At 41.4% G+C, this 25441-nt stretch overlaps 1 protein-coding gene across 1 annotated transcript in view; it reads left to right on the top strand.

Moving 5' to 3' along the window:
- Positions 1 to 227: 227 nt before the first annotated feature.
- Positions 228 to 25441, top strand: part of STARD13 (StAR related lipid transfer domain containing 13) — a 296363-nt gene continuing 271149 nt past the window's right edge. Inside the window, exon 1 of the mRNA XM_040543764.1 lies at positions 228 to 310. The gene's annotated coding sequence lies outside the window, so the exon portion shown is untranslated. The remainder of the gene's footprint in view (positions 311 to 25441) is intronic.

The raw sequence follows: 25441 nt of genomic DNA on the forward strand, positions 1-25441 counted from the left end.
AGAGCTGGGCAGCCCCCCGAGCGCTTTGTTTCACTGACACCAGCGTTAACGTGGCACCTCAGTCACACGGAGCATATGCTGCTTGTGACAGGCGCGTAGGGCAGCAGCTTTCCACATGTGCTCCCAAGGTCTCCCGATTGGTGTGCTCAGCAGAAGGGGCTGGTCCTTGAAGTCAGCTCCTGTGCCTATGACAGATTATATTTTTATGCAAGAAAACAAAACCAGGATATCTGATGGACTGCATTATCTTTCCAGACAGCTTGGAGCTACAACTGCAAAATAAGAAGTTTTATGCTTAGACTTCAAAACTGTGAGTGGAATTTAAACATCAGTTTTAAACAACTACTTTTTTTTTTTTTCTTTTTGGTTTACAACTTTGCATGAAGTATATATATCTGCATAACTTTTCATTATCGAGTGAGCTGTTGCGAATTCTCCTAAGATGAAATAATTACTGCTTTGGAAAACTTCACCAAGTGCAAGCTGCATTTGCGGCTGGACTAATAAACATGCACTGAGGAGGATGCTCTTTTCCGTGCATGCAATTAGTCTAGCTGGAAATGGTTTCAAATTATGTATGCTGCTGGAAAATGTGTTTGAGCAGGACTAGTTGTGCTGGTGGAGAATCTCCTGGGAGTTATCAGCAAATGTCAGGCTGGTCTGTGTCTCTTTGTCATGAGCGTCATTCGGTGTTTGCTTGTGTATGGAGAGGGATTAGGTTAAAACCTGCTGTTACCATTGTGTGGCACTGTGCTTGCTAGATGGAAAAGCTGGTGGTGCCAGGTGTTAGCAAGCTGGCCAATTAATGATGATTGCAGGAAATTAGTTTAAGAGAATGTTGTCCACTGGGATGCAGATTTACAGAAATAATTTCAACAAAAGGATAGATAGCACTTACTAGTGCACAGGAGGCTCATTCCTGTAGGTGAAACATTAATAACCTGCCCTTTTTCACGTGTTTAAATACAAATAGTGAAATAGTTTTCCTTGGGAGAGCTGTAAGGGCTGGCATACAGTTCAAGAGTCCAAACCTGAGCAGGCAGTTTGTGACCCCAGATTTGTGATATTTTCAGTTTCCTGTGGGAACTGTCCAATACCCTCTGTGATCCCGTGCTGTTTATACACATTCTTGAGTGCAAAGAGCTGTATTTTGGAGCTTGTCTCGATTCAGTTGGATGTTAGTAAAAGCTGAGATGTGTGCTTTTTAAAAAAGTAGTTTCAAATCCAGACGAGGTTGTTCCACAACTGTCTCTAGCTACCCAAAACAATCCAACACCCTTCCCTATATAAGCTATATTTTCCTTAAAAAGCAAGCAACCTCAGTATTTCTGTGCCTTGGCAAGTGCATTGCATCAGTTTATACTCTTATATTCTGGCAGATCCAGGTGAAATCCATAGCTGATATGAAAAGAAAAATCAGTGTCGTGCTATTGCTGAGGAGGTATGGCAGAAATTCCATCCCTGGTGCTTCCACCACCATTAGTCTGCATCTGGGCGCCTCCAGACCATGCAGCAACACAAACAGCATCCAGATGAGGTGTGTGCGTATGACTGCGTTTCTGCTGAATTAGTCAGAGCACATAACACGGGATATATACCAACTTTATACAACTGGCAAGGAGGCAATTCAATCCATTGCCAAGTACAAAGTAAACGTCAGTATTTTTTTAACAAATGAACTGCTAGAGTAAATCTATACCATTGGGGTACTCTTACATCATTGGTTGCAGAGTTTTTGTTACAGCACTGGAATCTCTAAAGGCAGGTTTATGCTATCATCGAGCCATGGCTGGAGTGAATTTGAACTTATTTGAAATACAGCGATGATAAATTTCATTTATTTTCATTCCTTTCCCCTACCTTTTGTTGGTCACTGCAGCTGGAACATCCCAGATTTTTCCAGTAGAGAAAAACAGAATGTTTTTCCCAAAGCTGAATTTGGTATTAACACAAAAATACACTCACACAGAAAATCTCGAGTCTGAAGTATCTGTCGGGGAGGCCTACTTCCTTGTTGTAGAGGAAATGCTAAATGGAAGAAGTCTCAGTGCAAACCGCTCATAAATGTATAATGAATTAGTGTTCTGTGTTGAACAAAGTGCAGTATTTTTATTTCAATCATGTTAAAATCAAACCTGTGTCCATTTTCTTTCCATTTTCTCAAATAGCAAATTAAGGTTAAATATATATATATATATCTTTGCAGCAGAACACCTGCATAAATGCTTTCCAGTGGCCTGTCTTTAAAGTACTGATAAAGTCTTTAAACTGAAGGGCCTCTATAATCCTTATAATGTAAAATGTTTCCTCTTCATGTGACATAGTCTGGTTTTTCTTGTTCCCTCAATTTGACAGTCTTTTCTCTATTAGATATTGCTACCTAGATAAAATGGGCCAGATTCTTAGCTGGAAAAGCGTGAATAAAGGAAACCTTCATTGTAGTGAATGACATGACCCTGGATTCATTCCAGTGTGACTGGAGTTGGAATGTGGCTCCACGTATGCAGCTGGCACCCGTGCCAGGCTAGGCGAAAAGGTAAACAACGAGATGCTGCAATTATGAATGTTGCTAGCAGGGCTGCTGCGGTGCTTCCAGCTTCCAGTTGTGCTTTCACCTGGAGTTTCTTCCAGAAGAAAAGATTAAACAGCATAATCTCAATTCTGTTCCACCAGCATTGCTTGTTTTGTCTCCTCAAACACGGTTTTGCAGAAAGGTGCTAAATCCAGATACTTGTTGTCATATGTTGTCTAAGCCTTTGACATATGCCTCAAGCTATAAATTGCATGTGTTACTCTATTTTCTCTCCTCCTGCTCAGAAAGATTTTCATTTTTTCTCAGTAATTTTAGGTTTATGCTGTTCTTTACTGGTGGTGTTGTTTTAGGAAGGTTTGTTTCTGGCTGTGAAAGTGCTCCTTTCTGTGATATTCTGGGATGTCCTAGAAGCTGCTTCCCAATTCCTAGAGAAAGCTTTGCTTCCTCCTCTGTTTTGTGATGATAACCACACTGTTCCCATGGCCACCTACACAGCAAAATAACTCCCAGCTCTTTGTCCTGGAGAGACTAATGAGAATATTTTGTACTATAGGTGGGGCTTCCTTATGATGGCTCTGATTTCCCTGTTCTGCATGCTAGGATATTGTGGAGTTGCTGCCCTAAAGAGAGGGGAGGTTTTGTCTGGCTGTCTGTAGATTCTGTCCTATCTCATGAAATTCATCCCAAAGGAATAAATTGGCCTAGTTTCAGATGGGAAAGTCAGCTCATACTTCTATTGCTGGACAGAAATTGCTGTTTTTTACCTCCATGGCTGCAGCTAAAGAACTAAATTCTGTGATATGTGCACCAACGACAGTTCATCTCTGCTATCTGGAAATGCCAAAGCTACAAAAGGATCTCCAGGATCTGGTGTGAGGTTGCTTTACTGGTTACTCTGAATGAGAAACAAAGATGGTATGTTCAGATTTTAAGGAGTTCATTGCAAATGCTATCTGCTGTGTGGATTTCCAGGGACACTCAAGTCCCTGAACATTCAGCATCACCAAGAAAATAGCACCAACGAAGCCAGCGGGCAGGGTCTGCCTGTTCTTCTTTGCAACTTAACAAGTTCCTGGAATTAAGGGTATTCATATCTACCACCGAAGTGGGGATTATATGAAGCTAAGGCTCAGCTGAATTGTAGTTAAAGTAGTTTCTTTTGAAAGTTTTTATCATTACTCAGATATTTTTGTGCTATGGGGACGTGTTCTCAACAACCACACTCCATTAGTCCAAAATAACTTAGTAAATTCTCTGTGTGGGCACAGGGTTTACCTGTAACACAACATATTCACATGATGTGTGCAGCTCATCAGATCTTTCAAGTTTTAGAAAATCTCATATTTTATAAAGATTTATCATGCTGTTGCATCTGGTGCTGATGACAAGAATTTATCACAGGCTATTATTTCAGAATAAGCAGTTTCAGTAGGGAACTAGAAAAATCTACCTGATATTTTTAGCTTTAAAATGAATATCCTGCTTCCACATATACATCTATGAGATGGGGATATTTGTCATGCGGTTGAGTCAGTGAGGGTTATGAAAGGAATCAAGCAGAAGAAGAGAAGCAATGGCTTAGCACGTACAAGAGTCCTCAAATTTAAGAAGGTTTGTGGACATAAGAGATAACTTCTTGGCTACAACACTGGTAATATCTCTGTTTTTCCAGGCCCGAGAAGTAACACACTATAATCTCATGAAATCTTTGTGAATTTGGGGCCTTTGTGTCACCTGAGAGAAGCTGTTCACAGGCTGTGTGTGAGAGGAAGGGAGTTACAAGGCAAGGGAAAGCACTGAAAAAACAGCTTTGCTAATACTACACAAATGCTTCTTGAAGCTGAAAATGAAAAAGTACAAAATCTGGCAAGGAAAAAGATGAGGGTATGAGTAAGAGTCATGTACTTCTGATGTTGTTTTTTACCCTTTGTGCTGTGTGTTTTGTGCCTTAGGCAGAATGAATAATACTCTGTTTTGAAGATAAATTAAGTTACTTTAATTAATGCATAATGCATTGTTTTGAAGACAAATTAAATTACCTTCATTAAACTGCTGTTTGTGGGCTCTCTGTAAAAAAGAAGGTGTATTCATGTACCAAAGGTCACACAGTTGTGAGAAGGTGTATTCATGTACCAAAGGTCACACAGTTGTGAGAGGGATGTGCAGGGAAAGAGGGAGGTGCACTGCTGAGCAACCCACACCACGAGCTCTCCTGCTGTACCCATAGGGAGAAAGCAGAAAAATTAGACGGATCCCTAACACAGTTGATCCTAAAACCTTTACGACTACAACTGGATCTTTCAACACCATTTAAAACCAGGCTGCTTAAATGCCACTTGATTATGTCCTGAAATTACAGCACTGTGAATGGCACTTCTGGCCGTCACAAAAGCCTACCTTTTTCAACATTTTACATACCATATAGAGCCAGCAACTGATACGGTTTAAGGTATTCTTGTCCCACTATGAGCAAAGAGCTGTTTCCCTGACGTATTGTTGTTGTGACAAAAACAGAAGAATTATGTTTATTATAAACAGGGGGCATTTAAAGATCCAAGCTGTGAGTAAACAAGTAAGACTGGCTCTAATATTTCAGAGTATGGCCAAAGAAAAAGGTCTGAAAAATGTTTTGCATATTGTCTGTCATCATTTAGCTGAAACTGTAAAAATTCCAATCTATATCTTTATACCTTGACACATATCTTTATACCTTTATATCATTATATCTTTACACTTAACTTTACATCTTCATTCCTATTGTTAATAACTAGCAGAATTTAGATTTATTAATTAAAATGCTGATTTCTGAAAACAAGTGAGGATTTACCTTTTGTGCAAATTACATCTCTAGCTTGTATGTTAGCCAAGAATATGCATCTCAAAAGAAAATCCAGGCAACTAAAATTATAATAAAAGGAAACAAGCATCTGTGATTGTTAAGCACTCTCTGAAGCTTTTTAAGAGTAGCTAGAGCAAGGAGTCCAGTTTTGGGTTGAGCAGTGTTGCAAATCCACTAAACCTAACAGGAGCAGAGATAACTTATAATTAAGGTGCCCTCAAACTCTTTGGAAAGTCTTTTGAGAACTCCTTCCTGTGTAATTCCTGCTTCTGAAACACTCTGCACTGAGGCACAGCAACAGCAACTGCGCACGGCTCTGGCTTTGCAAGAAAGATAAGGATGCTCAGTCCCTTGTTGTTTCAAGAGAGTAATGCTGGGAGGGAAGACTGTGACTATATTTGATGGAATTTGGCAGGGGGTTAGATTTAAAACATTACAAAGTTCCATGAGAACTGCGATGCCAATATATGATCGGGATATCAACAGAGTCTGACATGCCCGAACACATGCAGCAGTGTTCAGGATGCCTCTGCTGTTGGTATTTCATCATTTTAATTGCTAAAAGTTAAGCTCCGCTGTGCCAGCTGCACGCAGGCAGTGGCACTACACCTACACGGTACGTCTGTACTCCGCAGCACTTGTTCTGCTCACAAAACATACCCGTGACCTCGGAGTATAGGTGCTTTAAGCAAACCTGCCTTGCTGCAGGGCAGAGGCAGGTTTCCACCCTGCCCACTCTCCGTGCTAAATCTGAGACCTCACTTGATCAACATGTTTTCCAAAAGACTTTCCACAATTGCCCTTGAGGGAAGAGAAAACCTCTCGGTTGGGAAGATGTTGAGCAGGCCGCAGGTTGCACAGCCACGGCTTCCTCCCCTGGTTTTAGCGAGAGGCCAGGAGGGCACAGCCCAGCTGCAAGCAGAGGGGTGCCCAGTCTCAGCCGGGACTCCCAGGGGATGCCCCGTCACTCCTTCATGAAGCAGCTTCTCAGGGACAGCAGCAGAGCTCCGCGTTGTCCCTCAGGCACTGCTGCACTCGGTTACTCCATCGGCCCTCCGAGGAACTCAGGTGCCAAACTTCAACACCTCAAATTACGTGGCTAGAACAAGGAGCTGCAATGCCTCAGGTGGTGGGTATCTAAGCCAGGCATGCTAATAATCACCCAGAATTTGTAATTAAGTAAGTAAAAATAACATTCCTCCACATGCGTTTTCGGCACTTGCTATGTCTACGTCCTAACGTGGATTAAACAAACAACTAGATGTTAGCAGAAGGCAGAGAATTGGATCCCAAATGGTAGTAGCATGTTCTATATAGATTCTTTACATGCACAACTCACATACGGTGAGGAACAGGGATTTAAAACGCTGCCAGTTTGGCTGCCCAGTGCTGAAGCAGAGAGGAATGTGCTTCTTCCAGGTCCTCAAGAGAATTTTCTGCAATATTTAAGCTGGCAGTCTGTAACCGATATATTTACTCTTCCTCGCCACTCTTCATGCAGGTATGAAGACCTTGGGATGTACATGCTGTCCCTTTTTTTTTTTTTTTTTAATTTTGAAGTTGAGCTGCATTTACTTTTCCCCCAAAACCCTAAATTGCCAAATGCTTCCAAGAAACATCTCCATGGAATTGTGATGCTGCTCCATACCCTTTGCAAATGTAAATTAACTAATCTTCTTGGGGTAATTGACAGAAAAGTAATTTCCCTTTATCATGACAAACAGTATTGCAGTATGAGAGTAATGACTACAATTTAAGCTGCTATGAATTGTGCATTAGGGAGCTCTAGGCCTGAATATTGCTCACAATGAAATTTAAATTGCATTTTTTCTGCACCTAGCTGTTTATAAATAACACTGCAGTTACAACCACAACAGTCATTTTTGTCACCAATTTCTTATTGTCATTGACAGTAGAAACAAAAGATCCAGCTAGCTGATGGTCAGTGCCGTAAATAAAGGTTAAAATATCACACTCAGATTTCACTAGAAATGGAAACAAACCAAAACCATAGGTCCAACTACAGGATAAAGTGCAAGCATCTTGAAAACCTAAGCAAACATTTAGCAGCCTGGAACTCTTCTGATAGTTAGTAATAAGGGAAAAAAATAATATATATACATTTGCTCGCACAGGTGTGCCATCGGCTCTGCAGCCTTCATTCATTTGTAACACACTTCATGCTTGCATCCACTGTGCGAAACCCCATCTTGCAGTGCAGCGATCCCACTTACATCCTGTATTTACAGACAGCTTGTGGGACTGATCTTCCTGTGAATAAGGCAGTCTTGATCATGGTTTTGGTATGACTATTTTTTCATCCATACAGCATGATACAGAGCACCATCAATCCTCTCTTGGCCATGGTGTGAAAATGCAGTGCTACCCAAATGTATGAGAGAAATGCAGTAACGTGTTTTCTTTGCGTATATTTAACATAGCTTTTATTGCTCTGTAATCAAGCCATTGCCCTCTTTTTTTTTCTTTTTCTTTTTTTTTTTTTCAGTAGGAATGCAAAAGAAAGTCCTTAACAGAGGACTTAAAGAGGAGAAAGTGTGTTCAGGCAGGAGATGGGGTAAAGCAGACATATGAGATGGCATCAGAAAAACACAGAACAAAGCAGGCACGGGCATTGCTATATGATGTGTGTTGGCTCAGCTAAATGGAAATGAGCATCTATTACACTTCTATAAACTAGGCAAAAATAATTATAGGTAGAAACAAACTAGCTTCAGTGTAAACACGGGTTCTGCTGCATGCTTGTCTGTGATAATGGGATAATTTAGCCATGCAAAGATTTTTTTTTTTTGCTGCAGTCTGTGAATTAGCTAGCATAGCTGTGTATGCAAGTTATTAAAAAAATTATCCTGGTTTTCTAATGGCCCTCACAGGGAAGGAGTTAAAGGATCTAAAAGATCAGCAGAAAAAAAAGACAGGCTGAAATAGCAACAGAGGAAAATGAATAATGTTGTGCATTCAGGGCTCTTCTGCAGGTTTTCTGCAAGTGTCCCTAACCCTGTTTTCTGTTCCATTCACCTTTTCTTACTGTTTTGCAACTTTAAGGAGTCATAGATACCACAACTGACTCATGCCTGTGAAGGAGCAAGGTGCAGTCTAAACAGCCTAAAGATGCAACTCCCCATGCTGCCAAAAAAGCCGTAAGATCATGATTAATGGGAGAAATAGTTTCATGTGACAGCAGCCGAGAATTTACCTTGAAAAAAGGAATATTCAGTCTGAAAATGTATACCTTGAAACTGGTTGTAATTGAAAACCACTACAGTAGAGCAAATTGGAAACCTTTTAATAGTGGCTAAAATATTTTTTCTTTTAAGTGAGACCAGAATATTAGCTTCAGTCTGAGAATAAATATTTTGAGTCGAGAATTTCTTGATAGAAATCTATAATTACCTTTGCAATATTGCTGGTATCCATCTACTTAGCAAAGACTCTGACTTTATTAGCTATTTAATCATCTGAAGTACTCTATTACCAAATGCTTGGGGAGAACAATGTCTCTGTCAGATTCTGCAGCTGTTGGGCTGTGTGTTTAATAACCTGTTATATTTCAGACCCTGTAGAAATTAGCCACCGAAAGTTTTCTTCTTTCAGTCAATCCCCAGATTACACATACAGCCAAATTAAATCTTTCTTTGAAGCTGGTTTCACAGCGTTTTGCTCCTCATCTGAGATTTAGATTACCTCAAAGTCTATGTCAGCAACCTGTGTTCCTCCAAAATGTTTAAAAAGTTGTGCATCTCAGGTCATGTCCTGCTGTGTGCATCAGCTAATGGGAACTCTGCCCCGACCTCAACAGGAGCAAGGATGGGGAACTAACTCCTGGTGCCCTCCAAGTGCAGTGCAGAGCCAGACACCGTCACATGATCTGCTCAGCAATCATATCTGGTGGTGAATGTCCAAACTGACCACAAAATGATGCAAATAAGGCCATGCCTGTCAGTGGTGGATGTAGCTCTGATGTAAATGAGAGTGCTTTATTCCCAGTCCCTCTCCCCCTTTCTCCACAAGGTTGCCTGCTGGACGGAGCCTAAGAAATGTGACTGTGAGCCAAGTAAACATTATTCCCCATGCTCTGGACAGCTCTGTGTCTTTCTCTTGGCACGTGCAGAGGACATGATGGGGACAGAACTGCAGCAGGAAAGTCCTCAGAGGTTTCGCAGGGCTTAGAAAGCATGCAAAAACGTTAAAAGGCCACGTTTCCAATTCTCCGGGTAGAGCTGCACCCGTAAGTAAATCCCACATCTCTACCTTTCTGCATGTGAGGTATCTCTGGCCAAATTAGCCAAGGAGGCCAGCTCTTCTAGGCTGTGGTTTTTGGCTAACAGCTCTAGGACTGAGTCAGTGTTAAGGGCTTGCAGAGCTGAAACAGCCAAGGAATGGCTTTGATGAGTCCAAGCCTTGAACCGATGCAGTAAAGAAACAGAAACACTGGAATTCAGAACAGGGAAGGTAACCAATGGTCATCCTCATTTAAAATACCAAATTACACAGCTGAGGACTGAAATAACCTAGTATCTGGTTTGTTCCTCTGCCACTGCTGTTCTCTCCACAGCATTCCTTTGCCATGAGTTCAGCCTGTATCGTCTCCCACTATTGCTGATCCCAGATTAAGCTGGCCAAGAGGCTGAGAAGATAAGGGAAACTTCTGCTTTTCACAGACTGCAAACCAAGAGCATTTAGTGGGTTTCCCAAGCATTACGTCTCCAGGGACGAGGTTTCACTTACAGCATGTGGGGAAGGTTCCACAGCTGGCTGGAGGTGAGAAAACAAAATGATGTTTTTATGTTGTTAATGAGACATCAGGGTGGGTCTCCACAGTGGGAAAGGCAAAGGGCAAGTGAAGGTCAAGGCTATTACATTGATTTGGCAGATGTCTCCTAATCTTTCTGGAGATGATGGTAACGAGAGCAAGGAGTCTGTAACCTTACCCTTAGGGAAGACTTTCTATGTTAGGAGGACTTTTCCTTGCAGTACAGTGACTGCACTGGCATTCAGATAGCTTAAAAGCCCCTCTTTGCTTCAAACTTACCTGCACTGAGGGCTGGGGAGATGAGATGACAACATGTAGAAGAACTAGAAAGTAGAAGGAAAGTAGAAACAGAAGTCCACATTCACAAACTAGTGTCAGAGCATGAACAGTGCCTGTGGAGAGGATGGGAGAGGATGGCTAGCTGACCTTCATAAACCAAGATGCAAAGAGCTTTGCTTTGTATCGATATAAATGAGGTAGTTCAGAGGGTGTCTGAATACTGTAAAGAAGATGGGATGCCAGGAGTGTTGGTGGTTTAACATTACCAGGATTTGGCCTTCGTAAAACAAGATGTAAGTATAGTCAGTCTAGAGAGAGGTCTCTTCTGCTGCTGCCTTGTGGGGTGCTGCACTATCACACCAATGTTAAAATGAAGGACAAAAAAAATTAAGCAATGTTTTAGTGGCATTGCATCTACCTTTAAACATACCGGTAGTCAACCTACATCACGTTGATGGGCAGTCCAAATTATCTGAATTACTTCCTTTAGGAAGACTAACCAGCCGTTCACCTTCAAGGAATTGTCTGGCTTTCCCAGGTCTGGTTCCTGCACATTCTCAAAACTTCTAATTTCTGTCCTGCCTACCAGATGCTTGAACAATTTTTGTGCTTTTCATCCCCTGGATTTATTTCTATGCTGGCCTTTGTCTCCCTGTGCCTAACATATGTGTTATCATATCAGCTATGGCATATCCTCTGAATTTAAATTCTTCTTTAAAGCACTTTACTGCCATGTATCTCTCCAGGGAAAACTGCCTCTTGCTCTGTTGCTTGTTTCATTTATCCCAAACCACATCCTCACCCAGGTTTGAGCATACCTGTTTCACATCTCCTTTATTTGATGTTACTTCTCAGCCCTTCCTGCTTTTCTCCTTCCTGCTCTCTTGTTTTATTCTCAGTGTTCATCTAATTTACGCTGTCAGCTCTAACAGTCAAAGATATTTGGCCCAATTCTCATCCTAGTTATAGAGATTTACTCCACAAAGTGGGAGAAAGAGAAGTTACTCTGTTATTACTGATATACCAGGGTCTGAATCTGGGACTGATTTCTTACCTTTAATTGCATTAATGATTTTGGCAATATAATAATAACCTGCTGTAATTTAGAGTGTTCAGTACCAAATTTAAATTTTTTAGAAGGAAGATGAATTCTGGAAAACATGCTTCTTATTTAATTTTCTGTCTAATAAACGAAGTCATCTGGAAATGGGAGAAGCTAAAGACTGTCAAGACAGTCATAAGTGGAAAAAAGATGGTATTCCCTGATGTGTATGCTATCAAACCAAGCTGACAGACAGGTTAGCCTTAGATACCTGCAGCAGGGAAGACTTTAAAGACTGAGTTTCTTCTGAAACATTTCAAATATATTTTGAAACTTCTAATCTCAGGAAGGAGACTAGTCATTTTTTAACTGCAAAATGCAAAACTATTGGGTGGGGAGGTATAGGGCAAAACCTTCAGCTCACTGAGATCAAAATATTTTTCTAATAAATACAGGGGCACCCTAGCCTGAGCCTTCCCTAGTGCTTCTCTTTCATCTGGTATTCAGCTCACTAAAGCTAAATTTTCTCAAAACATCACACTTTGGCTGAAAACACAGCATGGCTTCTTGCCAGATATGATTTAAAGATATTTGTATGCTTACTTGACTTGCTTCGAATGGACATAACTGCTGTGTTTTGTACTGTCAGCTCCTGACATTTCTGCAGCGAACTCTTTCCTGTTATGCTCCAGGTCTCCCAAACTCCTTGCCTCTACAGGTTAGGGGACACTGAAAAAATGAGTAACCCTAGAGTGTGATGACAGCTCTTGCAAAGCATGTCATTGACTGGTGCTGATTTGAGCGACGATTGGTCTGTCAGGGAATTTAGCCTGGCCAGTGCTGCCTTGCATGCATGGGAGCTGAGTCACAGGCAGGGGGGAGAAAGTCTCTAGGGCTGCCGAAACGCCCTGCATGAGGTACCCACACAGCTTTCTTCCACGGGACAGTAGGGAAAAAATGATGAGATACAAATAAGGGTCTGTGGGCCTTTGTAAGTGATAAAAGGACAAAGAAATACTTCTGCCGAAGCTCCTGTTGCCACTGCAGGTATCTCCAGCATGGGTGTAATCCATACAGCTTGCAGGTCAGTGCAGCACAAAAGCCGTGGATGGGAAGCACCGGCTGACCATCCGTGCACATTTTCTTGCAGGCTGCACCCTGGTGACCACTGACACCTGCCATGATATGTGGCTCAATTCCTTTCCTTGCCACATCACTGCTGTCAGGAGGTGACATCAATAAAGGAAATGAGCGGTGAACTGACACAGGTATAACAGTGACTGATATTAAAAACGTTTCAAAGACATTCAGCATCTCCTGTTTTCCGTGTGGATTTGCTTTTTCTGGCCCTTCATGGTCTCCCTGACCTTGCTATGTGTCTGTAAGCTGCTGACACTCCAGCCATGAGTTATGACAGAAGTTATGGATCTGTGCCGTCCTGTTTTATGATGATGATTTATCATTTGTATTACAGTCATGCCTAGAGGCCTCGAGCAAGATCAGGGCCTCATCATGCTAGTCACTGTATAAACATGTAGTAAGAAACAGTCCTGCTCTGAAAAGATCACAAACAAAAGGTGGGAGGAGGAACAGAAATCCAGAGAGGTGAAATGCATTCCCTAAGGCAACCCAGTGGTAGTACCATGGCAGGGCACAGCAGCACTCCAGTCCCTTGGCTCCCACCTACTTGTGTCCACACCAGCCTCCACCATCTCCTGCTCATCTATCCATGTCCTCCTCACCAGGGTTGTGCAGGGACGATGCGTTCCTGCCTTGCCACGTCTCTGCCCATGGCCTGAAAACCCCCTGAAGTCAGGCACAGAGTGACAGCGGGCATATTCCTGCCTCTGCATATATATGTATATATGCACATATATATATGCATACATATTTCTCTTATATGAAAACGAGATCTTTGGTGCTACAGCAAGACCAGAAATGTACTAAACTGAAAGCACAGAGACATACCATGGATTATCTGCATCCTAAACCCAGTTATTGGACCTAGACATCTTTTCAGGCTATGTCTAAACACCACCCTTGCTGCAATTAGGGCGATAATTTGAGGACAATGCTTTTCCTCCTTTTTAAATTGTCATTGAACTTAGTAGTGTGACCAGAACTCTTCTCTGAGTATAAATATACAGTTTTCAAAGCTTAGCCTAAAAGCTGGCTGTGTGGACTAGCATCAGTCCTGCATTAACATGAATTATACATTGAACATGGCATTGAAAATGTGGTGAACTAACTCTACTAAAGTGCAAAACTACACAGGAAAGAAAAAATAAGATACAGACTTGGTCCAAAGGTTTTCAGAGAAGAAAAAGCCAGACTGCACTTATGAAACTTATGCACTTTAGAAAAACGGGGAAATAAAACGACTCAGAGAGCTGCTTATCTGGAGTGCCCATAAAACAGTCAAGAGCAGGCAGATGCTCAGGGATGATACTACGGTGACATGGAGGTAGTAAAGCGAGGTGTCCGAGTGAGATGTGACAGCTGACAGGAGCTTCTCCAATGCTTGCTAGACTCCAGGGCCTGCTAAAAGAAGTAGAAGATGCTGCTCCTGAAGAACCTGAAAGTGTGAACCACATCTAAGGAAAACAGAAATGTTAAGCACACCAGCTAGGGCACTCTCTGAGCTACACCAGGTGCCATCGCCCCTCAGCAAGCCTCTGTAATGAGGAATTCACCAGAAAATGACGACTTTTATCTCTAGGTGAATATTCAGGCTTTCTTTGCAATATCTGAGCTGTCTTCTAGTGGTTTTATGACAGAAAATTCTTACTCCAGATAAAGCCAATATATCCTCTCTTAGCTTAATATTAACACTGCAGATGTGGCAGGTGGGGCTGAGCAGACATTTTCTATCTCTTCAGTTAATCATCAGAGTCACAAATACATGCAGGGATGTTTGCAAAACCTAGGAGTTCCTCATCTCCACTTGGAGTCAGGGTTCCTTGAAACTAGTTCATGAACTGACATTTATTAGCAGCACAAGCCTTTTCTGATAACGAAAACCCACAGTCAATGAGTGTTTCCGTGTTATATTGTCTTGTTAACATCTCCATCCTTCTTCCTCTTCTCTGGCTCTTCACATTTTCATGATGTCGCTACAGCTCTCAGTTCCATATAGTTCCTTAATAATTCTTATTGGAAGTGCTCAATGAAAAGGGAATTCCCAGCACATCTCTGATGCTGATTTTACTGTCAATAGCATGTTTTAAGTCGCTTCATTTTGCATATTTGAGGACAACTAAAACACAACTTAAATTTTCGTCAAAGTGGCTGGCAATTTACTTCATCTTGGAACAGAGTCAGAGATTTTCTTAGGTACTTTTTAAATTCCTTTTATAAAAAGGGGGGAAGGGGTGGTGCTGCCCTTCTTCACTGTTGGCGAACCTTCAGCCCCATGCCTCAGTGCATATGTCACACGTTGCATCTTCAGGATGGTTTAACTTTCCCTTTCTTTGAGTCTTTGCTGCCACTCACAGTTTCCCACCATTCCCGAGTTACATTTCTATACGTATTTCTATCCATATAGCCAAGTCACCACATTTACCAATTCCGCAATATTTTTCTCATTGACTTCTCTCCTAGAAGAGGTTACACATGCTATTCAAAGAGCTATTATTGAGTGATCTATAAGATACTTCTTACATTTCCAGGTATCATTTTAGATGCACCATGAAGTTGTAGCATGCATTTTTTTTGCATTACCAAACTTCTGCCAAATATAAGCCTGATATCCTACGGCAGATGGAGTACACAATCATCAGCAATAACATGCTTCTCCTGCTAATTACTTTTTTTATGACCCTTCAGCCAACGTTTAACAATTCAACAGCAACGTAAAGGTCTCAAAGACAACATCTTAAGGCCTCTCATGAAGTTAGGTGCTTGCATGTGTTTGGGCTGCCCGATGGCTGAAAACACTGCTGGAGGGAAAGGAAAGAGATGCTTGGAGAGGAGAAGGGGAAATAATACAGATGAGAGCCTTGGAAGCAGAGAAGGCTTGCAGGCACTGTGCTGGGAGGTCATCAGAGATATGAAGGTGATCAGAGCTTCTTCAAGTCTGAGGTGCAGGACAAGTAGGACACACAAAGTTATGCCACCAGGCTTTGCTCTTTCCTGCTCTCAGGGAGAACTGAACAGCTCTGATGTGGCATACCGTCTGTAAAGCAGCTTCCCAAAAAGCCCCAGAGGGAAAGCTGGCAGAGCTGAGCTATCGGGGGGCTCAACCTCACTGCCTGAAATTTGTATCCCCAGCCCCCTGCCATGGGGCTTCCTTCCTGGTCCAAGGCAGGGCTGGTTCCTCCTTTGAAAATGTCAAATGGCTGGTTCCTCCTTTTAAAAAGTCAAGTTCAATGACTTTTGTGGAGACATACCCATAAACACCTTGGCTGCTGCCGTTCTTGGAGGCTGTTGGCATTTACCAAACATCCCAATGTTCCAGCATAAGCCAGCAAAGTCTTGCAGGCTGGCTCGCAGGAGTATTCAGTTGACAGCAGTGGCACTGTACATAGGAGTAAATATTATGGCATTAAAGCCATAAAGAAAACATCATTGCCTGAGCTGCTAAGTGGACAAATTTAGTGCAGTGCCTATTACCGTTAAATGGCAAAATTACAGTTGTAACAATATGGAAATGTAAATGTAATTGTGTATAAAATTGTGTAATCATTAAAATACATATAAATTTTGCGCACTCAAATTAAACACGAGCAACTACTGCTTGACACCTGAAACATTAGCATAATATTCATGCCATATGGTGGCATTTTCTGTTTCTTATATCTGTCACTCTTCATTCTTGTCAGCTGCTCACAAGAACCTGCCAGATAATATCTGCACCATTGCCAAAAATTTCTAACAGCTGGCGTGGTACTGGTTAAACATGCTGTAATGTTTCAAAGTTTAATGCTTCCATCTATGCGTTAGAAAGCTGGCTCTTGGAGCAGATGTTTAGCTTTGTTTTTAAATTAACTTCAGTATGCTTTTGCGTCCATTGTGTGTTTTTATGGTCCATCATTGCTGCTGCCTTCTGTGAGATAAATGAGCTCAATGGAGCCCTAGCTCCGAGAGCATTAAAACACTTAATCCAGCATTGTAAACTCTGTGTTAGAAATGCACTCGGCTGTCTGCTTCAGTACCTGAGATGGGTTTGGGGTTACAGAGAACAGTTCAGACCATCTATTAGCTGCAGCTGCAAGATCTCAAAGTTTCCCTTATCCATATGTTCCTCCATCGAGCTCTGAGATGTGCATTGACTTGATGCTCTTGGAGTCAGTGGCCGCTGGATTCAGAAATCAGCACGGGGAGACCTCAACACCCAAGCGAGTCACCCGAGGGACCCAAACCATTGTGTGGGCTTAAGAAACAAGTACTGCGTGGCACAGTTTAGCGCTTTGCCCCTTTCCAGCTGGGGAGAGGGCACAGGGCCAATTCTGGCACCTCAGTTTGCAGCTGGAGTGCAGCCCCAGCACCCCAAACCCATCTTCATCTTGCAGGGCCTGAGGCCACTGGTAGAGGATTGGGAGCAGGAGACGCATTTCTGACTGTAAATACCCATTAAAACAGTGCTAATGACTGAACAGGGAATTCTTTAATGCCTTCTGTATGGAAATTCATGTGAACTCTGAACATGCTGAAAACTATATACTTGGGTGATTTACATATTAAGATTTATGATGAGCAAGGCACATGAACATCAGTGAATTAAACAAACATCCAATTTCATAAACAATCTGATTTTATGGATAGCATATGCAGTTCCCTTGGGCTGTGAGTTTAAAAGGCTGATTTACACCTTTGGAAAAGAGGACTCTGCTTTTCCATTTTGTTCTTTTCCTGGGGACAGGGAATTAGCTTAGTAAAATACTCCCACAGCTTCACTTCAGATGAAGTCACTGGCCAGCTACAACACTGACTTTTGAGTATTTTGAGTCCTTAGGCACTGAGATGGAGGACATTTACTAGGAAGTTGCTAAAACATCCTTGTGTTTCCACATGAATTTGCAGGGACAAAACTGGGGAGAAAAGAGTGCTGGAGAGAGAAGACTTCCGCATCTCCAGAAGTGGCTGATTTGTTCCTGCTAGGTTGCTGGACTTCATGTAGACAACAACCAAATGTTTTGATTTTTACACAGAGGCATTTTAATTCATGTTACCTTTTGGCATAGGACACCCTTTCTGAACCAGGACTCTGCAGTTTTGGCTACCACATAGGCACACAACGAAAAGGTGACTTCTGCCTGAATAAGTTTCCCATCTAAGATGAGGCAAGAAACAGAGGTATGGACAGGCTAAGACTGCAAGTAAATGCACAGGCTCATACAACAGGCAGTCATCTTAGCACGCCGTCACCAATGGCAGGCTATCCATCAGCTTTCACCATGTGGTGTAGATAAACATATACATATTCAGTGCCTTGTGCCTCTCATTTTCCTCTCTGCACATGCAGACCTACTCAGATGGAAGAAGTGCAGCAGAAGAGTTGTGGGCTGAATGTATCAGAAAATAGATTTTCAGGGTTTTTATTTTTTGCAGACACTCCCACCCCTGTACCGCATCCCTGGAAATTATCCATCTTGTATAATGGATTAAATTAGATTAGAAACAAGACAAGATGCAATTACTCACTGAAGAAGAATTGGATAAACTGGTAAAATGGGGCCTGCAGCTGGGCCTGTCAGCATCTGGTTTGTGTATGCACAGAGGAGTCACAGAGGATTTTACCCTTGGCATTAGCTGTAATAGGGTAAACATATTTTCTGTTTATTGTAATAGAGTCTTCTACCAACATTAAAAATCATTACTGAGCCAACACAATCGATCAAATAGCGGCTGGCATTACTTATTCTAGTAAGGTGCTACCCATGTGAAGTCCCTAAGTTGAAAAAACTGTGACTGAAACAAAAGTAATCCTTATCCTTGATGAGGAAGAAACTACCTTAGGCCAGAGAACTGCACCAGGATGCTCATGATGCCTCTTCAGTGCTGTGGGATTCAGCAGAGGAACAAATATCAGCCCACACATTTCTCAGTTCAGACTCAGCCTTTTTCCTAAGGAAGTCCTTGAAGCTTTCCCTCACCACCAGGATTTGCAGGTTCCTTCCTGAGGCATACAAGCAAAGGGGATGAGTATTCATCTTGTATTAATACAGATTTTTTTCACATAATGCTTGTGATATAAAGATACTTTGACCTGCATTTTACATGGCAAGGAAGGGAGAAACAAAATAAGGAATACAAGAGGTATATTAGCACCGAGAACACAAATGTTGGGAGGTGTATTCCATTGCTTTTCCTGTCATGCATCGTTACTTGTGAATGTTCCCCTTCACATGGCTTGGTTTGGAATTCCACAGCTGAGGAGGGAAATGCGAAACTTCTGCTCATGAATGTTCAGACTTGATTATGATTTTTCTTGTCCGTAGAATCCCTGAACTACTTTGATGTAAGTATTTCATTTTACACAGTAATTGAGACTAAAGGTTCAGCAAAATACCGCCCCCCTAAAACCTTAGATGTTGGTTATCAGAATATGATGTTCTGTTGCAAAAAGAAGAATAAAAAGAATGACATAATGTAGATGTTCCTGGAGGCAAATCATGTAGTACAGTGCAGCTCATTACTTAGTAATGTAGCACACATAGGTGTGATTGTCATCCATCATTTTTACCACCACCTTGAACGGGATTATAGCCAACTTGTAGGGTCATACAGGTACCTGCAATCCTAGGCATTAAGTTCCTTTCAGCTCAGGCCTTTGCAAATTTGACATTTGTAGTGTTCCATTTATGTTCTTTAGTTTATGTATGTGAATTATTTGATGGAATCATCACAGTGCAAGGGTAGCCAGACGATGCATTGACTGAATGCCAGCCAGCAGGTCAGGAAATCAGAGTGTTGCACTTGTTGATGAGCTTAGCTAAGGAATTTTTATTTATTTATTTGTTGTCTCTTTTATGTCTCTGCATTGATATGAGATATATTAACATGAAGTTTCCCAACTCATGCCCAGTGTATTCTCTTTACATGTGCTGAAAGCATTTGAGTTGTCCCATTCACTTCATCAAGCTAATCAAGTACGTAATGAGTGTGTGTAAGGGTTACAAGGTCAGGGCTTAATTCTCAATAAGACTACCAAGGAAAGGTGGTTGTGACATGAAGTTTTTAAGTGATTCCTCTTTGATGTGCTACTCAGGCCACTGAAGCAATGTGGACAGACCCCACTGTCAGTGTGGGCCTGAGAGGCTGCCCCATAGGTCTCATGTAGGATGTTACATATACATAAAGTCAATAAACTTTCTAAAGGGGAGGACAAGGAAATAGAAAGAATAAAGAAGTCTGTGTTTCTTTCTGATTTTATTCCTTTCTCCCTTTGTTATGTTGCTGTAGCATTTCAGTGCTTTCTGCTGACATGGAAATTACTAGAAGTAGCCAAGTCCTTCATGCACTGTAGAGGGGTCATTGCACTTCACTTTTTGGAATCAAATTTCTTGGGATTTTTTTCTAAGGTCAGATTTAGAAAGGCTGAAAGGCTGAAATAGTTGTCTATATTGAACATCATTTTCATAGTGGACTTTATCAAAGATTCTGTGGACTTCTAAATGCTTAATTTCTCAGAACTCCTCCTCAGGCTGGTTTACTTCCCTCAGCTTCATAATGTCATTAGAAATGGCATGAAAGTAAATCAGTCAAAGCAATGAGGGTTACTCACTGTTCAAAAAATATGTGGTTGTTTTGCCTGTACTTCTCTAAGAAGTATCTTGCTGCATTTCAGTGTAGAAAAATACTGTTGTCTATTTAAATTTTTTGAGTAACTTTTAAGGGTTTCACTTGGCTGACACTTCTTGGCCTTGCCTTAATCTTGGGATTGTTTCACAGGAGACCTAGGGAACACCCACTGATAACAATGTCAAACATTCAATGTATTTACTGAACGTTTCCACTTGCTTGATCATTAAGGCATGCCTTGGCTATGAGGTCACCATGTTGTGTAAGGGTAGAATTTATGGGGTGATTTGAACTATAGGGGAGTCCTGACATGTTTTTGGCAAATACCGTCAGATAGCATGGACTGGTGCCACTCAGAATTGTAGCTCTGGGATATAATCAGGTTCTAGCATGAATGTGTTGCATTAGAATTCAAATCCTCTGATTACAGAGAAGATGGGAAAAAGGTTATTTAAACAGACCTGGCGTACGGTGTGGGAGTCTTTTAATCAAATGCGTTTTCTTGTTTGTTAAAGTAATGATTTAAACATAAAGCAAACAAACAAAAATTAGAATGTAGTTTTAGAAAATCAGAGGAGAAAGCTTTATATAAATATAGCATGCAATCAGCATGCTGTCCTCTCGAATCCTGCATTTAGGTTGGAAAGAGCAGTAAAAGGACTGAGTAAAGACAGTGGAAATTAGACCAATTCACCAGCAGCATGGGTTGTAGCAGAGACAGGGCTTCTTAAGCTGTATTCCAGGGTTTGCCATGGACTGGGTAGCCTCACAGAGTTTATTAGAGGCTGGTTTAAAACTCATTTAAATCACTGAATATCTTAAATTGAATTTTAGCACATTTTAGACGTAACAATAATTACTTTGGTTGCCATCATTTACTACTTCTCCGCTAGTACTGTTGTTAGAATAACCTAAGACCTGAAGTCCTTGAATTAAACCAAACAAGGTCAGGATTTGGATCTATGGCCTTTACCACACACCTGCCGCCTGGCTTTAAGTTTTCTGACTCTGTTTTTCCTCTAACCTCTTGTTTTGCATGCTCAAATTGCAAGCTTTTCCAGACAAGGTCCATTTCTCGCAGGAGATTTGTAGAGTCTGTCAGCTGCGGTCCTCTTGTAAGACAAACAACTGATGATGGCTGCTGCCTTGGCTTTGTATCTCAGCAGTTCTCCCCCAGTTTATCTAAAACATGTAAATAAAGCCAGATCTGGTGCTGAAGGGTGACAAAAACAAAGTGCATATTTTAATACGTTGAAAAGAAAATAACCCCTTGACATCAATCCCAGTAATTGGTCTTTGTTTCATTACCTGAAATTCTTACCTTAACATTTAAAACGTCTCACTGTTGGCTGGATGCTGAGTACAGGAAGGCATTGGTAAATGATTGGCATTTTAGTGTGAATTCTGGAAGGAAATGCTCTACAGGCATTGATTTACACTATATTCCTTTATCCCACCTCTAATATAAAGAAAGGAGACAGAATAAAAAGCACACAAGTAAAATAAAGGCCAGAAGAGTGATTGTAGGAGTTTCAGTATATACTTGTCAGATGAAGCCTAAACAAGATCTGTGGACAGGGTCTTTTACAAAGGAGGTATGATCAATACAGAAAATATTAGATTTAATGTAAGTTTTAAAGGGATCACTAGCAGAATATGCACTGGGGGATTTTTAGAAGCAGTCCTGGTGCCTATATGTGTATTTAGAAATGTGCTGGCCCTAGAAGTCCACCTGCTACAGCATAGCCCCTCGAATGCCAAGTTTCAGAACTTCCTGACCCACCCCCTGGAAGATTTTGAGTATTGCTCTTTTAAAATAACTTTGTTCTATAGACCCATTTACATGGGATAATAGGGAAATACTGTGATCTATTTTTCTATCCTTATTTTGTATTTAAAGTTTTCTCTCTATTGGGAGTAGGACTATCCTATGACACAGAAAGGGCATCACTGTTTTCTGTGAAAAACAAACTGCTTCTCAAGCAGATACCACTCTCCAGATATCCAAAAAAAGTTAGGCATTAGAGAAACTGGTGTATTAGCATAGTGAAGCTGACATTATCAACATCACAAATGTCATTTATGAGTTGTCACACAGCTATTGTTAAGAGGCTATTCAGAACACAGTACATCATAGTAACTGTCACTCTGCTTGCTGCAGTCACCGAACCACCAGGCAGTTAAACAGAACATTTCTTTTGCTTTCAGGACAAATGACTCTTAGAGCTTGTTTATGTGCTGAATTCTTTGCATTTCGGCATCCCACATAAATGTTTTGTACTAACTGCAGAGGTGCAGACCTTCAGTTTGATGACAGCCAGGTGGGATGGGATGGCAGTCTGGCCCCCACTGCTGGCCAAGCCTGCTGGGGATTAGCGATGCCTGTCTGGGGGGAGAAGAGGTGGGGTTGCAGGTGCTCCAGCTCTGGTCCCTCTCTCCCAGTTCTGGAGGACACAGTCTAGATGTGTAGGCAGCCTCCTGGCCCTGGCTCCAAGCAGGATGGGAATCAAGCACCCATGAGAGCTGCTCCTTCCTCCCTGCCTTCCCTGGGGCTCCAGGACAGGGAACCACGTTCTGTCCTCCTTCACAGCAGTGTTGTATCAGGTATCTGCTCAGGTATCTCCCTCTGGCTGCACACCACCTACAGCAAATTGAAATTACTCCATGGGCTTCCCAGCTGCCATACCTACTGACACCAGCTGAGGGTCTGAATCATAATATTAAAGTGCACAAAGATACATGAAAGCTAGCACGAGATTTAGGATTTGAATAGACGCTGCTTGAATCACTGCTAACCCCTTTAGGTCGTACTGCATTCACACTGTTAAGCCTCAATCTTCTCATCTTTCCATGGGTTGAACTTCTACTGACTTTAACCTGCCCAGCCATATCCTTGAAAGCCAACTTCCCCAATTACTGCACCTCTAAATCTTTCAAGAGGTTTGTAATTTGGTGCATTCCCTAAGGAAGAGTTGGAATGGGTCCAGGGAACAAGGCTAATTTAGTAGATGGGAGAATACATCTTCTGAAGAAATGGCTCCAAGACCTTAACATGTTAGGCCGTGAAAAAGGATCAGGTGAGATAGGATTTAATTATAGTGTACAAGTACCTAAGGGGACGAATGCAGAACTAGGTTTGAATCTATGTGAAAAAGGTAAAATAGGAGGTCATGGGCTGACAATGAAGTGCAATTCCCGCAGTAGTAGGCTATTTTGTATATGTAATGTCCTGGCAAACAAGGTAGTTGAAACTGGTAGTAGGTGTAGTAGATATTGTAACCTACTTATTATTGTTGTAATGTGATTAGGTTGCCCTGCTGATGGTTTTTCCAGTCACAATTTTTTCTTCTTCTGTGTCATTTACTATTTCAATCTGCTATGCTACTGTGGGAGCGTTGGGGGCGTTCCTCAAAGCTGAGCTTCTGGGCATTAGAAATGGAGATAATATTGAAAGGCTACTGGTAAGAAATACATAACTATTTTTTTCCACGAAATGCTTTGAAGGTTTGTATAAACAATACTGTAGGCCTCACAAAACAGCACGACTCCCTCTATGGTCTGCTATGGTTCAACATCATTCACCTTTTTCATGCTTAGATAGCTGGGGAGGAATTAAAGATCCAATTTAGAGGCTGATTACAGCATGTGGAAAATAAATTTAGGCTGTCTTTAAAAAAAATGGTTTCCTGCTACTAATTTGCAATGGTTTGGTTTTAAGTTTTTCAATAAGTTTTTTGCAGAAAGGAGGGCCAGTTTCAGCTACTATTTCCAACTCCAAAAAATGTCAGGACACATGGAGGCAAATGGGACATTGGAATGCCCTTTTGCAGACTCTGTAGCTTTGTTTTCACCCATTTCCAGTCACTTGATCATCTACTAATGAAAAAGTTGCTCAGAGAAAAATTTAATGAAAGATTTATGTCGGATTTACAGGGCATCAATAAGTGGGTTATTTTAGACAACCTACATTCAGACTGCATGTTCCCTAAACAGTGTTCAGAGTTGATTTATTTACTATACCAGAAGTGCAAGAAAATAATGAGTAAGGCAGAAATTTGTTCTGCCAATACTCCTGCATACATTCTGCACTTCTTTTTTTTTTTAAATGGGAAACATCCTGTTAACAAGTTTGATTAGGCTAATTCCAAATCTATAGCACCTATAGATTAATTGGGCTTGCTGAGAACTGCTGCTTCCCTCAAAGGTCCCTGCTAAAGCACTGAGACTTTGATTGTTTCCCATAGCACACCAGAGTGCTGCACTGGTTCCCTCTAGCAATGGAGATGTTCCTAGCTGAAGCATACACTCCTCCCAGGAGGTCACTTTGGGTCTCTCCTGTTGGAACATATGGTTTTGGCCTGGATATGCCTGGTGATTCATCTCAGCAACACTGATAACCTATCTGTGGTGGTCATCCTGTTCTCCTTCTGCTGCTCCTAGAGAAAAACAGACTCCTCTACCATGCAGCTCATTTTGAGGAAAACACTAAAAATGGGCCACATGGACTGTGCCTAACTTGCCCTGTTCCTAAACCCAGGTTGTAGAGTAGGTGTTGGGTGACTCATCTGGCTCCTGGGGTCCTTTCACATGTTATGTGTGCACTTCTAGGCAAGATTTGTCCCAGTTGCCACCACTGTAGGCCCCCCAGGCTCAAGTTTTGTCTTCCCCAGTGCTTTCCTTGCCATATCCCAAGGCCACATCAGTAAGTAAAACTGATGCTGTCTGCGACTAGCTTCAACTTCTTCATCTATATACCTTTAGACCAGTCTCTGTGACAGACATAATGACCTTTAAAATGAGGTAATAATACATTTTTATCAAATTTGCCCAATTTATTTAAATTTTCTAGAGCAGAGACTATTTTCTCCAGGCTTGGACTGCTGCATAGCAGTTTATATCTTGCAAGAAATTTTAATATTTTAAAATATATTTCTTGGAAGATTGTGATGGAAACAAGTTTGTTAATTTCCTCAAAACAGAGGTTTCTGATTCTACACTAAAAACCATTTTTTTAGCCTTTTGTTTTCTGTCATTACAGAAAATGCATTTTACTAATGTTGGTAAAATGCTTCCCTAAATTAATTCAAAAAACCAAAAGAGAGAGAGAACTGGAGTATTGGGCCCATTATAATGTCATACTACAACATGTCCGAGTAGTGGTACAGAAAAATAAACTTTATTTTAACACTCCTAAGTTTTTCCTTCTTCAAAATTGTTTTTTCTGTTTTGCTCACA

The sequence above is a fragment of the Cygnus olor genome, chromosome 1, assembly GCF_009769625.2.
Source record: "Cygnus olor isolate bCygOlo1 chromosome 1, bCygOlo1.pri.v2, whole genome shotgun sequence".
In the NCBI taxonomy this organism is placed as follows: Eukaryota; Metazoa; Chordata; class Aves; order Anseriformes; family Anatidae; genus Cygnus; species Cygnus olor.